At 38.6% G+C, this 16736-nt stretch overlaps 2 non-coding genes across 2 annotated transcripts; one reads left to right on the top strand and one right to left on the bottom strand.

The window, feature by feature from the left end:
* Positions 1 to 3702: 3702 nt before the first annotated feature.
* On the top strand, positions 3703 to 3809 carry LOC141603081 (small nucleolar RNA R71). Its single transcript, XR_012524977.1, has one exon. It is a non-coding gene; the product is annotated as a small nucleolar RNA R71 (small nucleolar RNA).
* A 10579-nt stretch (positions 3810 to 14388) lies between these two features.
* LOC141604327 (small nucleolar RNA R71) lies at positions 14389 to 14495 on the bottom strand. The gene has a single exon (XR_012526031.1). It is a non-coding gene; the product is annotated as a small nucleolar RNA R71 (small nucleolar RNA).
* Positions 14496 to 16736: the final 2241 nt, after the last annotated feature.

The raw sequence follows: 16736 nt of genomic DNA, 5'->3' as shown, positions 1-16736 counted from the left end.
ATACTTTCCATAATTCTTGAAATATCGCGGTTCATCACTAAGACCCAAAATTCCACTCAATTCCCTAAAGGAAATGCGTCTACTAACATTAGCTAGACGAAACTCGAGATTTTCCCTATTCTCAACTTTGGTGACTTTCAAAGAACTTAAAAATTCCAAGGTAAGGGAGGGGTATGTCAATGCCTTTGTTTCAAACAATTTCTTCAACCCCATGGCATTGAAAAAGGCTCTAGTTTGCTCTAAGACACCCAATTTTTCTAAGGTATCTTCACATATGAATTTGGTGGATTTTATTGACTTCATAGCAAACTTGACAAAGGTATTTCTATGGGTATCGGAAATAAAAGTTACCTCCGGATAATGCAAAAGTTGATCGATTTCCGGAGTAGAAGGTGTTGTTGTTCCCATAGAAGGTTGTTGTTGTTGTTGCACTTCCAAGTTTGGTGTTGCTACCACCATAGCCAATGCTTTCTTTGTTTGAAGGGCCTTTTGCCTTTGTGAGAGTGCCTTAGCCTTTGTTGCCTTTGTTGGTCCCTTAGTCCTTGCCATTGATGAACTAACCAAGAAAAGAATGAAAAATCTTCAATTTGTAGTATACCCAAGTCGATCTAAAGGTGAAAGGCTTTGCCTTTATAAATTCAAAAATCGACTCAAAGGTTGAAGACTTGTGCTTGGTTTTGATTTTTGATGAAGGAGGAGTGATTAATTTGTTGTTAGGATGATGATTTGATTTGATTTTGGTGAATGTTGTTGAGGGATTTTGTTTTTGTGATGGAGAGAATGAGAGTTTTGATGTTGTGGGTAGTGTTTATGAATGAATGAATGAAGGGGGGGTTTTATAGAGACCGAAAATTTTCGAACTGCAGGGGCAATCCGTGCGGATTCTGCCTAATCCGTGCGGATTCTGCTCTTTCTGGGCTTTACAAAACTCGCCTAAAGACGGGCGGATTCGGTGGAAGACGCTCGGATTTGCTTGACACGGGACGGGCGGATTTGACTGAAGACGGACAGATTTCAGTCCAGGAAATTTTTCTTGTTTTCCTCAGCTGCAAAGACGGACGTCTTTGTTTCAAGACGGGCGGATTCTTCAAGACGGGCGGATTCCTGCTCAGGACGCTCGGATTCTCTTACAGTCAAAAATTTTCAAAAATCAGCTCAGTTCAGGACGGGCGGATTTGCTGCAGTACGCTCGGATTTCCTGAGACGGGCGGATTCTGTACAATCCGCTCGGATTCTTCCCCTGTGTACACGGATTCAGTTCCATCCGTGGACAAAGCATTTCCCTTATCATTCTTCTATTCTTTCTTCAACTCTTGTGTTCTTCATTGTGGGGGCACTACTAAGGCAATGGATAGCCTAGGCAATTGTCATCCCCACACTAAGGTAAGGCACTACACATCAATTGAAATTGTTAGTCCCTCCCTCACTTCTCTCAAACATGACAATTATCTTGATCAAAGTAAATAAAGTAAATCCAAAGATGACAAAAAATGCAATACAAGAATTGAAATGCGAGTTAGGGAGTTAGAAATATTTACAAGTGGTGGTTTAGGGAGGACTCCACCAAACTCTCATTCTTGATGAGATGTCAAGGGGGCATGTTCAAGGTGTTGTTGATGTTGCTCAACACCTTGAAGAAGTAATCGAAAGCTTGTTCATTATCATGGTAGAGGTCTTCAATAGACCTTGGTCCTTGTTGTCGATTTTGATCAATAGCATGTCCAATATAGGGATTAAAAATCCCTTCAAATTCGTCGTCCCAAAGACCACAAACTTCATTAAGTTGATCATTGAAAATTTCTTGTTTTGATGGGGACAACTCTTCCAATTTCTTCCCTTGGCCAATGAGGCCATCTTCTTCTTCCTTGATTGAGCTTTGAAAGCTTTGCAAGCTCTCCTTGTCACAATTCACTTGCTCTTTGAATGGAGCATCTTCAATTTTCTTTTTCCATTGGAGTTCCGACTTCTTCCTTTTATCCTTTCGACAATAATGATCAATCATAAAACATGGCTCATGCAAATGGGGAGCTCTCATAGTCTTGTCAAGATTAAAAGTTATACTTTCATCTCCCACTTCTAGAGTGAGCTCACCATGTTTCACATCAATCACCGCACCCGCGGTGTGTAGGAAAGGTCTTCCTAGAATGATCGGAATGTTGGAATCTTCCTCCATATCAACAATGACAAAGTCCACCGGGATGAAAAACTTCCCAATTCGCACGGGGACATCTTCCCATATCCCTAATGGTGTCTTCGTCGATCTATCGGCCATTTGGAGTGTGATGTTGGTGCATTTAAGCTCTCCCATCCCCAACCTTTTACTCACCGAGTACGGCATAACACTCACACTAGCCCCTAGATCACATAAGGCTTTGTTGATAGTTGTGTCGCCAATGGTACACGGTATTGAGAAGCTTCCCGGATCCTTTAGTTTTGGAGGTGAACTCCCTTGATGTATTGCACTACTCACCTTAGTGAAGGCGATAGTCTCAAGTTTCCGGATTGACTTCTTCTTTGTGAGGATATCTTTCATGTATTTCGCATAGGCCGGTACGTGACGATTAATTCCGTGAAAGGAATCGAGACTTCCAAATTCTTCACAATTTCCATAAACTTTCCAAGTTGATCATCAAATTTGGGCTTGGCTTGACGACTTGGAAAAGGAAGTCTAATCACAATGGGCTCCTTCTCCTTGAGCTTGTCTTCATTCTTTTTTGAAACTTCTTCTTTTGATTGTTCTCCAACCTTGGAGTTTTGCACAACTTCTTCCTTTTCACTAGCTTCCACAACTTCATCCTCAACTTGCTTCTTCGGTGCTTCATACCTTGTGCCACTCCTCAAGTGAATAGCACTAACCGTTTCATGTCTTGGGGGATTACTTTGAGGTGGTAATTGCCCCTTTTGTCTTTGTGAGCTTGAAGATGCTAGTTGAGTCAATTGGGTTTCCAACATCTTGGTGTGAGCTAGAATGTTGTTGATGGTGATTTCCTTTGCTTGACTATCTTTTTGCATTTGAGTGAAAAACTCTTGTTGATTCTTTTGCATTTGGAGGACCGCTTTTTGGACATCCAAACCTTGGTCATGTTGTTGATTGTATGGATTTTGATTTTGATAACTTTGGTTTTGGTTGTAAAAGGGTCTTTGGTTTTGATTTCTCATGGGTGGTGGAGTGTATGTTGTTTGAGGATTTTGAACATTTTGGCTTTTGTATGAGAGATTTGGATGGAACTTGGTATTCTCATTGTAAAAATTTGAATAAGGGGTACCACTTTTATATGCTTGGAAAGCATTAACTTGTTCGGTTGTTCCTCTACACTCACTTGGGTCATGAAAGTTCCACAATTCTCACATATCCCACTTGGGATTGATGAAGATGTCGTCATGGCATTGACATGATGCTTGGATGATTTTGAGACTTCTTCAAGTCTAGCCATTGCTTTTTCGAACTTCAAGTTGATAGTATCGACATGGGAGCTTAGTTGGGCACCTAATTGAGTAACGACGTCAACTTCGTGCTTTCCTCCTCTAGTAGCCTTGCGAGGCCTACTATATTGTGAATTGTGGATTGCCATCTCTTCAATTTTGCTCCAAGTTTAGTTGTCATCAACCTCGGTGAACATCCCATTCGATCCCATATTAAGGATATTTCTTGAGTCTTCATAAAGACCGTTCCAAAACTGTTGAACCAAGAACCATTCGCTAAGTCCAAGATGAGGACATGAGCGATAAATTCCTTTGAAACGCTCCCAAGCTTCATACAAATATTCTTCGTCCCTTTGCTTAAAACCCGTAATTTGAGCTCTTAGCATGTTAGTCTTTTCCGGTGGGTAGAATTTTTTGTAGAAAGCTAGAGCCAACTTCTTCCAAGAGTCTATTCCGAGAGTAGCCTTATCAAGGCCTTTCAACCATTGTTTGGCGGTGCCAATTAGAGAAAATGGAAATAAGACCCATCTAATTTGGTCTTGAGTTACACCGGTTTGTGAGATCGCATCACAATAGTCACAAAAGGCCTCCAAATGAGAATGAGGGTCTTCACTAGGCATCCCCCCAAATTGGCTTCTTTCGACTAATTGGATAAAGGCGGATTTGGCAATAAAATTTCCGGTTAGATGTTGTGGTGTAGGAGTACCATTGGGTAGGTTCTCCTCGGTGGGTACGGAGTGTGACGAGAATTTAGGCATTGTAGGTGGATTTTGTGGGGTATTGTGTAATGGGTTATCTTCAATTTCTATTGCGAAAGGATTGACAAACTCACTAGTGGGTTGAACAACTTCACTAACACCTCTCAAATTCCTCCTAACAAGTCTCCTGTTGTTCATCAAGGTTCTTTCGATTTCACGGTCAAAAGGTAGCAAGTCGCCTTGTGACCTTCTAGACATGCAAAATATCAAACAACTCGAAAACAATTAGAACAAACCTTGAGGAGTTTTATTTCCCCAAGGTAAAGAAAGACACAACTAATAACAATAAAAAGAAATCTAAATCAAACAAACACCGTCCCCGGCAACGGCGCCATTTTTTGATGCGGTTTCGCTTATGTCACAATTAAGGATATGGTCGTTGGGTCACGGTCGAATCAAAACACAATTTATAACTTCACAAACAACTCTACAATTAGTAAAGAGGTAAGTAAAGGTCGGATCCCAAGGGACGGGAGTTGAAATGAGATTTCTATTGCAACTAGTGGTGTCTAAGGGGTGTCACAATTTGGGTTGATGTAGAAGGTCACTAAACTAAAATAGCAATGAAATTAAACAAGCAAGATGAATTAAAGGGGTGTAAACAATTGATTAAGAGCACTAGGGTGTCATGGGATCATAGGGGAATCATGGGATATGATCATACAAACATGTTCTCAAATTATAAGCAAGCAATTATTGTTGTGATGGATTGAGTTGGGTTATATCTTACAATCCTAGGAAAGTTTGGGTCCCGGAGCCGAATCGATTAGATTGTACAACACCTACAAGTCGACTTAATCTTCCCTACTCAACAACATGCATGGTCTAATGAGACTAGAGTTGAGTTATGTCTTACAAGTCTCATTGAAAAGATAGGTGATGATAGTAAATGCAAGAATTCATAGGCTTAGCATTTCATCAAACATAACATGTGCATGAGTTGAGATCAAAACAAGCAAGCAAATAAACCATGAAAGCATATTAATTTAAGCATGAATCATTCCCCATGTTGGTTTCCCCTAATCACCCATTTAACCCTAGCTAAGAGACTACTCACTCATTATCATGTTAATCATGCTAGCAAGGTTGTCAATCATACCAACAAAATGAAACATGGTGAATAAATGAAAGTAATTAACAATAATTAAAAAGGGATTAAGAGATTATACCTACTAATGATTCCAATAATATAGCAAAGATAATAGAAGTAGTTGATGTTTGATTGAGAGGTTGTCAATCCCCCAATAATAACCCAAATAATCTTCAATTACCCAAAATAAAGGATGAACAAGAGAGAGATTAAAGAACTAAAACTTGGATTAAAACTTGATTGATACTTGATTACAATATTAAAGAGAGATTTGATTGATATTAACTATACTAATTATTGATAAGAAGAACATGCTCCTCTAATTTAGACTAATGGGGTATTTATAGTGAAAATTAGGGAGGATGCATTAGGGTTAACTAAGGGCTAAACTAGTAATTACACTTTTTAGATTGAGCAAGGAGGACCCGGTATTTTTTGAGACAAGGGCTTATTTCTTTGTAGCTTGGAGAAGAGGAAATCGTGCTGTGCTGGAATCCGGGCGGAATAAGGTCGGGACGGCCGGATTCTGGCGATGGGGTCCGAGCGGATTCAAGGGTATCCGGGCGGATTGTGGAGGTGGAATCCGAGCGGAATAGAGCAAAGCCGCTCGGATTGTGCAGCTGTGGGACGGACGGATTGGTGACAATCCGCTCGGATTGTCACTCAGCAACACATCTTCTTCTTTTCTTCCCTTTTCTTCATAAATTCCTTGGGGATTTCCTTGGGGACTCAAGGATCTTTTCTCAACATTGCTCATCTACTATCATATGTACAAAGGCCTTCTAATCTTGTCTCTCCTTGATGCTTGGTCATTGGATTCGATCAAATTAGCCTTGTTTTGCCTCGAAAATGCAAGATTCTTACTCCTTTCCTACCAAGGGATCAAAATCTCAAAGAATATGGAAAACAAAGAACTAAAGATAGTAAATGACCCAAATATGCACTAAAAAGCATGGGAACAAGGCCAATTCGGGGACTAAATGTGCGCTAATTATGGTCACATCAATGCCACAAGAAATTGGGGGGAAAACAAAAACAACAAAGCAAACTCCCAAAGTGAAACTCAAATATCTATCGATCCCTTTATCCACCGTATCCATTTTTGTGCATGGTAGAGAGGGGATGACCCTTCTTCTTGTCTAGGCAAGAGGGGGAATTCCGCGATCCTCCAGTGTTTCTAACACCATAGGGAATCTATTCTTGACAAAAGCATTTAACGATTGAGGACAAAGGTACCCTAGCTTGACACAACTTGGAGGTGATTTATTGGTATCCTTCTAGGCTTAGTAGTTTGAAGAAACCATATCTATGAAGGAGTGTGTACCCTTGAATTGCTTCCCTTGTAGATAATTTCCGCCACTAAGATGAGGAAAGTGGCTTTTCTTTTGTAGATGCATCCATTACTTGATCTTGTGTGCTTTAATGATTGGATGTGTCGCCATTTTGGCAAGACCCACCTTGCCTTGCAAGAAGGCATCCTACCTCATGGTTGTCTTGTTGTGAGTTGAAGGGGCGGAGTGAGACCCGCTAATTGTCTCATATCGGTTATATTAGTAGGTTAGTTTAAATAAAGGTCTAGCTTTTGTCACCTCTTTACTCGGGACGAGTAAAGGTTCGGTTTGGGGTTGTTTGATGTGAACATTATTTGCGCACATTTAGTCCCCTAATTGAGCCTATTTTGCATACTATTATAACATTCTATTGCCATTTTATCCGTCAAAACCTTCCTATTTGCTTTTCTATCGCATTCTATATGTTTTGTAGGAAAGAAGATAATAAGGCGGAAATTCCCGTCTTTCGTGCGTATTCGGAAGCTATTTGACGATATTCGATGGACTAGTATGAAGAGGAAGCAAGAACTAAAGACCAACCCGTTAAGAATAAAAGGAAAAGTAAAGAGAAAGGATGTTGTGACAGGGGCCGAGCGGATTCCCACGAAGCCGCCCGTCCTGCTTATACAACCCGTGCGTACCACCCACAAGATGCCCGGATTCTTCCAAAGAATCCGAGCGGATTCCCACGAAGAAGCCCGTCTTCCCCTGCTACAATCCGCTCGTCCCGACACCAATACGCCCGGATTCCAGCCCAGCGAAGGATTCGTTCCTTCAAGCTCCAAAGAAAGAAGCCCTTCCTTCGAGAAATACCGGCGTCTCCCTGCTCAAAACCCAAAAGTGTAATTACTAGTTTAGCCCTTAGTTAACCCTAATGCATCCACCTAATTTCCACTATAAATACCCCATTTGTAGTAATCAATAAGGGGCTCTCTTAGGTTAAATCAATCCTTCCTTGGATTAGATTAGGAGTAGATTAGAATAGATTATCATTTAATCTTTCCACAAATTACACATTAATCTTTCCTTAATTATTGTTCAAGTTTGTTACTTTTGGGTAATTGAAGATTATTGGGTTATTATTGGGAGATTGACAACCTTCCATCAATCAATCAAGTTTCTTCTATTATTCTTTGCATTATTACTTGGAATCTCCATAGGTATAATGCTCTTAATCCTTGTTTTAATTATTGTTAATCTTTCTTACTTGTTCATCATGTTTTACCTTGTTAATATGATTGACAACCTTGTTAACATGCTAAGCTTGGTAATGAGTGAGTAGTCTCCTAGCTAGGATTAATGGGTAATTAGGGAAAATCAACATGGGATTGATTCATGCTTAATCTAATATGTTTTCATAATCAAATTGCTTGCTTGTTGTGATGTCAACTTTATGCATATGTTATGTTTGATGAAATGCTAAGCCTATGAATCCTTGCATTTACAACCATCTCTTATCTACTCAACTTGACTTGTAAGATATAAACCAACTCGAGTCTTGTTAGACCATGCATAGAAGTTGATTAGGAGGAAAGTAAGTCGACTTGTAGGTGTTGTACAATCCAATCGATTCGGCTCCGGGACCCAACTCTTCCTAAGAACCGTAAGACATAAACCAACTCGGTTTCTCCACAACATTAATTGCTTCCAACTTTGTAAACATGTTTGTATGATCAACACCATGAATCCCCTATGACCCCATGATATCCTAGCACTTTCAATCATTTGTTTACATTCCTTCCTTTCATTGCTTGTTATACTTTATTGCTTGCATTAGCCTAGAACACAACTACAAACCCCATCAATTGTGACACTAGCATAAATTGAGAAAGATAGACTTAGAACCCAAAGCACACCGTCCCATGGATCGACCTCGACTTACCGCTAACTAGTTGTTTGTTGAGTATTATAAATGTGTTTGATTGGATGTGACCCGACGACATCACTCCACGTCAATATTTAACATATTAAATATCATTATACAAATTAATTAAATTACATATAACAAATTGTCTAGTAATTCACAATTACATAGTATAAAATGGGACATGATAATATAATTCACAACATTTTATAATTATATTTAACCATTCATTCTTATCCTAATTGTTTCGTAAACAATAATCAATTTTAGTAATAAAATCTTTTTATTACTAAAATAAATCTTATTTAATTAAATTACAATAAGATATAAAAATTCTGACTCACAAATGAATTGTTCAATTTTAAGGAATTGATTAACTTGTATCGTCATACAATTAATCAACTTATCTATTAATGGAATTGTCCTATAGGTAAGACCTTAAGGGATCAATTGATCACCACTGTCGTTACAGTAATGTTAAAATCTAGTTAGCTAATCATTACCAATTAATGTTGATCAGTTGACTATATAATGAATCATCCCTTATGTATTCTTATTATGAGATTTAATTATGATGTTTAATCATGTGATCGCACTATTGTTGAGGACACTTACTCCAACAATCTCCCACTTGTCCGAGACAAGTGTGCGTCACCAATTCTCTTGTCCTATTACTATCTTACACTCAATGCAAGGTGTCTTGCAGGACGTACTTGCATTTGATCATATCTTGAGTGGTTTCCTCGATCTGGAGAGTAACTGTTTGACCGGAATTATCTACCGTAGATACCTTCCGAGCGTGGCCACGCATTTTCAGTTCACTACTTCTCGAGTGGCCCTGAGATTTTTAGATAACCCTGACAAGGGGATGGACAATTCCTATCGCACTATTCCCTTCGTACACCTACCGTTCATCATGACCCAAAAGATGCACACTCACCCCTTTTGACAGAATGGCTTAGGGCAAAAATCAAAGTCAATCAGAAACTGTGCCGACTTGGGCGAATAGTCTTTAGTCAAAGAATTGACTCAAAAGAATACTATAATAGCTCTCGCCACGACCAGGCTTTATAAAAATTACCATAACTCTATAAGCGGTCACTGCCCGACAGAGTGTCCAATAAAGTCTGTCTATGTGATCGACTAGACATCTCATATGACTCTATGGCACTTGAACTTGCAATCAATCGCATCACACTCTAGTCACTTCGAGACGTCACTTCATATAAGCAACTAGGGGCCAATACTATGTTAATCCAGTTCACTTTAATAGGGTTCAATATTGTCTCGACAACCTATTTAGAAAACAAAATATTATAAGAAAAGAGTTTTAAATAAAACTCAAACGATGAGTGCATTATTACATGTGTAAAATTGATACCATATCAATTACTACATAATCTATAATCCATACTTAATATTGTATATAACTATATATCTCAACTCAATTGAAATGGCATGACTTATCATGCTTTGCCTATGAAAAGGTCTTGGTTAGCAAGTTTTAGCAACACTTTGCACTTTCCTAACCTTGCTATATACTTTTTCCCTTTGCTATGTATAATCTTCATTACAAAAGCCTTGAGTATGTGTCTAGATCCAATCTAGACATAGGCTCTCTTGCCTTGGGATAGCTCCCACTGTCCTTACAGTGTGTAGGGATAGGACCTTCGGTAATTGGAACGAACTACCATAGTTCCTCCAATTCATAAAACCGAATCCTAATATCATCCCTTCCTTCATGCATATCTCATTATTACAAGTGTACTCAATTTTCGTTGTGTATTACTCATTGTTCAACTGCTAGGATGTTCTAGCAGATATCTTCCTTAAATAATATAGCCAAGATGGTTCTCTAACCATCCTTATGTGTTTAGAATATGGTTTTTGTGTAACTCCTTGCACATAAATCTATCTCAATTCTAAATGCTTAGCTTCATGTCTTTAGTACTTCCTGAGTACTAACTAATGAACTATGTGGCTATATAGAGACTTCTCTCAAAGATTCGATTTATAACTTCTCGTCATACTCCAAGTATACGAAGTTTAATAATGGTGATACATCTTAGCGTAATGAATAATCCCGCAGCGGAAGCATGTGGATTCAATTTCTATATGTTCAGTACTTTTGAACTTGTCAAGATTTCTTATTAACATAAGAATATTCATTTAACGCTAATATCCTCTTAGAACTATCTTTATAGGTCTGGATACCTTAGAGATGTATTATTCTTCTTCTAAGTCTTCCATCATTCACAATGATCAATATGTCCCTTACGTATAAGAATAGTAACACCACATTACTCCCACTAAACTCCATGTATAAACGGAACTACTCGCTAATTCGAGAAATGTTTATCACATGATCAAAACATACAATTCAACTCCTTAACTTCTACTTAAAACTTTGCTTTAAGTTTTCATCCTACCTTAGGATAGTTGCGATTTTCAAAAACTCATGCAAGATGAATTTAAAATCCAATTGTCAAATTATATCTGAATTCAATGAGCCGTTGTTGTTGCGTGCAAAACTCTTTGCCAACAATCAACCAAGCTAAATAAACATTTTCATGTTTATGCTCATTTCGTACTTTTGCGGAGTTGAAACTAGATAAAGCATATTAATAAGTTACAGGTTTATTACTTTCAAAAGGTAACATGACTCCTGTCTACTTTAGGTTTTGAAGAAATGATTACTGATTTTGACCAAGAAGGAACATCTTCCTACGTCTTATTCTCATTTTGTGGCTCTTGAACATTTTCTCCCACTCTGTCTTTAAGAAATAATCCTCTTTTCTTTAATACACAGTATCACATGCCACAAACCTGTTGTTCTCATAATAGTTGGGTTACAAAGCCATATGCTTTCTTCCGAAACAAGCTACAACTTAGGTACCATGCCTAATCATATCATATATGAATGGTATTTGATTGCTTTAACTATGTTTTGTTTTAGTGGAATAAATAAATACTAGACAAATTGTGATAGAAACTACTTCCAACTTTATAGTAAAGATTCAATCATATCGTATTGAAAGTTAACTTGTGATACCATATCACTCTCTTTTGGTGCAGATAAAAGTCATCACTTTATTGTTCTCTATTTCAATAAAGTACTAATACTTTGGTTTTTATACTTCATAATAAGAATTCATTGAACTTATTCAAAGAATTTCTCTTCTTACCTCATTAAGCGGACACCAAGTATCTACCTGGTTCGTTGGTAAAAGAGATGAAGAAGTAATAACCTTCTTAGATTGAAATTTTATTCGACCATACACTTCAAGGTGTAATTAGGGCGAATATCTTGCTTTATTCATAATCTTTTGAAGGACAAAACATGAATTATCTTGCTTTGAATACAAGATTCGCATAAACCAAAGATTCTCAATCAAATGGTTTGGGACACTAGTCAAAACTAGTTTCTAAATGCGATTTTCAATCAAGAATTGAGAAATGATTGGGGTATTTGATGTGACCATAATTAGTGCACATTTAATCCCCGAATTAGCCTCGTTTCCATGCTTTTTAGTGCATATTTGGGTCATTTACTATCTTTAGTTCTTTGTTTTGCATATTCTTTGAGATTTTGATCCCTTGGTAGGAAAGGAGTAAGAATCTTGCATTTTCGAGGCAAAACAAGGCTAAATTGATCGAATCCAATGACCAAGCATCAAGGAGAGACAAGATTAGAAGGCCTTTGTACATATTATAGTAGAAGAGCAATGTTGAGAAAAGATCCTTGAGTCTCCAAGGAAATCCCCAAGGAATTTATGAAGAAAAGGGAAGAAAAGAAGAAGAATTGTTGCTGACTGACAATCCGAGCGGATTGTCACCAATCCGTCCGTCCCGCAGCAGCACAATCCGAGCGTCTTTGCCACAATCCGCTCGGATTCCACCTCCACAATCCGCCCGGATTCAACTGAATCCGCTCGGATTCAAACGCCAGAATCCGCCCTTCCCGACCCTAATCCGCCCGGATTCCTCTACAGCACGATTTCTTCTCCAAGCTACAAAGAAAGACTCCCTTCCTTCGAAAAAGACCTGAGTCTCCCTAAGTAGGGACTTAATCGTCATTTAAAGCTCTTAGTTAACCTAATGCATCCTCCCTAATTTTCACTATAAATACCCCATTAGTCTAATTAGAGGAGCATGTTCTTCTTATCAATAATTAGTGTAGTTAATATCAATCAAATCTCTCTTTAATATTGTAATCAAGTATTAATCAAGTTTTAATCCAAGTCTTAGTTCCTTAATCTCTCTCTTGTTCGTCCTTTATTTTGGGTAATTGAAGATTATTTGGGTATTATTGGGGGATTGACAACCTCTCAATCAATCATCAAGTACTTCTATTATCTTTGCTTTATTATTGGAATCATTAGTAGGTCTAATCTCTTAATCCCTTTTTAATTATTGTTAATTACTTTCATTTATTCATCATGTTTCATTTTGTTGGTATGATTGACAACCTTGCTAGCATGATCAACATGATAATGAGTGAGTAGTCTTTTAGCTAGGGTTAAATGGGTGATTAGGGGAAACAAACATGGGGAATGATTCATGCTTAAATTAATATGCTTTCATGGTTTATTTGCTTGCTTGTTTTGATCTCAACTCATGCACATGTTATGTTTGATGAAATGCTAAGCCTATGAATCCTTGCATTTACTATCATCTCCTATCTTTTCAATGAGACTTGTAAGACATAACCCAACTCGAGTCTCATTAGACCATGCATGTTGTTGAGTAGGGAAGATTAAGTCGACTTGTAGGTGTTGTACAATCTAATCGATTCGGCTCCGGGACCCAAACTTTCCTAGGATTGTAAGATATAACCCAACTCAATCCATCACAACAATAATTGCTTGCTTATAATTTGAGAACATGTTTGTATGATCATATCCCATGACTCCCCTATGATCCCATGACACCATAGTGCTTTTTAATCAATTGTTTACACCCTTTTAATTCATCTTGCTTGTTTATTTTCATTGCTATTCTAGTTTAGTGACCTTCTACATCAACCCAATTTGTGACACCCCTTAGACACCACTAGTTTCAATAGAAATCTCATTTCAACTCCCGTCCCTTCGGATCCGACCTTTACTTACCTCTTTACTTATTGTAGAGTTGTGTGTGAAGTTATAAATTGTGTTTTGATTCGACCGTGACCAACGACCACATCTTAATTTGTGAACACGAGCGGGAACGCATTAAAAATGGCGCCGTTGCCGGGGACGGTGTTTGTTTGATTTAGATTTCTTTTTTGTTAATTAGTTGTGTCTTTCTTCACCTTGGGGAAGTAAAACTCCTCAAGGTTTGTTCTAATTATTTTCGAGTTGTTTGATATTTTGCATGTCTAGAAGGTTACAAAGTGATTTGCTACCTTTTGACCGTGAAATCGAAAGAACCTTGACGAACAATAGGAGACTTGTTAGGAGGAATTTGAGAGGAAGTGAAGTTGTCCAACCCACTAGTGAGTTTGTCAATCCTTTCGCAATAGAAGGAGAAGAAAACCCATTACACATTACCCCACAAAATCCACCTACAATGCCTAAATTCTCGTCACACTCCGTACCCACCGAGGAGAACCTACCAAATGGTACTCCTACCCCACAACATCTCACCGGAAATTTCATTGCCAAATCCGCCTTTATCCAATTAGTTGAAAGAAGCCAATTTGGGGGGATGCCTAGTGAAGACCCTCACTCTCATATGGAGGCTTTTTGTGACTATTGTGATGCGATCTCACAAACCGGTGTAACTCAAGACCAAATTAGATGGGTCTTATTTCCATTTTCTCTAATTGGCACCGCCAAACAATGGTTGAAAGGCCTTGATAAGGCTACTCTCGGAATTGATTCTTGGAAGAAGTTGGCTCTAGCTTTCTACAAAAAATTCTACCCACCGGAAAAGACTAACATGCTAAGAGCTCAAATTACGGGTTTTAAGCAAAGGGATGAAGAATCTTTGTATGAAGCTTGGGAGCGTTTCAAAGGAATTTGTCGCTCATGTCCTCATCATGGACTTAGCGAATGGTTCTTGGTTCAACAATTTTGGAATGGTCTTTATGAAGACTCAAGAAATATCCTTAATATGGGATCGAATGGGATATTCACCGAGGTTGATGACAACCAAACTTGGAGCAAAATTGAAGAGATGGCAATCCACAATTCACAATATAGTAGACCTCGCAAGGCTACTAGAGGAGGAAAGCACGAAGTGGACGCCGTTACTCAATTAGGTGCCCAACTAAGCTCCCATATCGATACTATCAACTTGAAGTTCGAAAAAGCAATGGCTAGACTTGAAGAAGTCTCAAAATCACCAAAGCATCATGTCAATGCCATGACGGCATCTTCATCAATCCCAAGTGGGATATGTGAGAATTGTGGAACTTTGGGTCATGACCCAAGTGAGTGTAGGGGAACAACCGAACAAGTTAATGCTTTCCAAGCATACAAAAGTGGTACCCCTTATTCAAATTTTTACAATGAGAATACCAAGTTCCATCCAAATCTCTCATACAAAAGCCAAAATGTTCAAAACCCACAAACAACATACACTCCACCACCCATGAGAAATCAAAACCAAAGACCCTTTTTCAACCAAAACCAAAGTTATCAAAATCAAAGTCCATACAATCAACAACATGACCAAGGTTTGGATGTCCAAAAAGCGGTCCTCCAAATGCAAAAGAATCAACAAGAGTTTTTCACTCAAATGCAAAAAGATAGTCAAGCAAAGGAAATCACCATCAACAACATTCTAGCTCACACCAAGATGTTGGAAACTCAATTGACTCAACTTGCATCTTCAAGCTCACAAAGACAAAAGGGGCAATTACCACCTCAAAGTAATCCCCCTAGACATGAAACGGTTAGTGCTATCCACTTGAGGAGTGGCACAAGGTATGAAGCACCGAAGAAGCAAGTTGAGAATGAAGTTGTGGAAGCTAGTGATAAGGAAGAAGTTGTGCAAAACTCCAAGGTTGGAGAACAATCAAAAGAAGAAAGTTTAAAGAAAAATGAAGACAAGGCCAAGGAGAAGGAGCCCGTTGTGATTAGACTTTCTTTTCCAAGTCGTCAAGCCAAGCCCAAATTTGATGACCAACTTGGAAAGTTTATGGAAATTGTGAAGAATTTGGAAGTCTCAATTCCTTTCACGGAATTAATCAATCACGTGCCGGCCTATGCAAAATACATGAAAGATATCCTCACAAAGAAGAAGTCCATCCGGAAACTTGAGACTATCGCCTTCACTAAGGTGAGTAGTGCAATACTTCAAGGGAGTTCACCTCCAAAACTAAAGGATCTGGGAAGCTTCTCAATACCGTGTACCATTGGCGACACGACGATCAACAAAGCCTTATGTGATCTAGGGGCTAGTGTGAGTGTCATGCCGTACTCGGTGAGTAAAAGGTTGGGGATGGGAGAGCTTAAATGCACCAACATCACACTTCAAATGGCCGATAGATCGACGAAGACACCATTAGGGATATGGGAAGATGTCCCCGTGCGAATTGGGAAATTTTTCATCCCGGTGGACTTTGTCATTGTTGATATGGAGGAAGATTCCAACATTCCAATCATTCTAGGAAGACCTTTCCTACACACCGCGGGTGCGGTGATTGATGTGAAACATGGTGAGCTCACTCTAGAAGTGGGAGATGAAAGTATAACTTTTAATCTTGACAAGACCATGAGAGCTCCCCATTTGCATGAGCCATGTTTTATGGTTGATCATTATTGTCGGAAAGAAGAAAGGAAGAAGTCGGAACTCCAATGGAAAAGGAAAATTGAAGATGCTCCATTCAAAGAGCAAGTGAATTGTGACAAGGAGAGCTTGCAAAGCTCATCAAAATCAATCAAGGAAGAAGAGGATGGCCTCATTGGCCAAGAGAAGAAATTGGGAGAGTTGTCTCCATCTAAGAAAGAGATTTTCAATGATCAACTCAATGAAGTTTGTGGTCTTTGGGACGACGAGTTTGAAGGGATTTTTAATCCCTACATTGGACATGCTATTGATCACGATCGACAACAAGGGCCAAGGTCTATTGAAGACCTCTACCATGATAATGAACAAGCTTTTGATTACTTCTTCAAGGTGTTGAGCAACATCAACAACACCTTGAACATGCCCCCTTGACATCTCATCAAGAATGAGAGTTTGGTGGAGTCCTCCCTAAACCACCACTTGTAAATATTTCTAACTCCCTAACTTATATTTCAATTCTTGTATTGCATTTTTGTCATCTTTGGATTTTTATT

This window comes from Silene latifolia, chromosome 9 (assembly GCF_048544455.1).
Source record: "Silene latifolia isolate original U9 population chromosome 9, ASM4854445v1, whole genome shotgun sequence".
Lineage (NCBI taxonomy): Eukaryota > Viridiplantae > Streptophyta > Magnoliopsida > Caryophyllales > Caryophyllaceae > Silene > Silene latifolia.
This window is presented reverse-complemented; position numbering and strand designations above follow the sequence as displayed.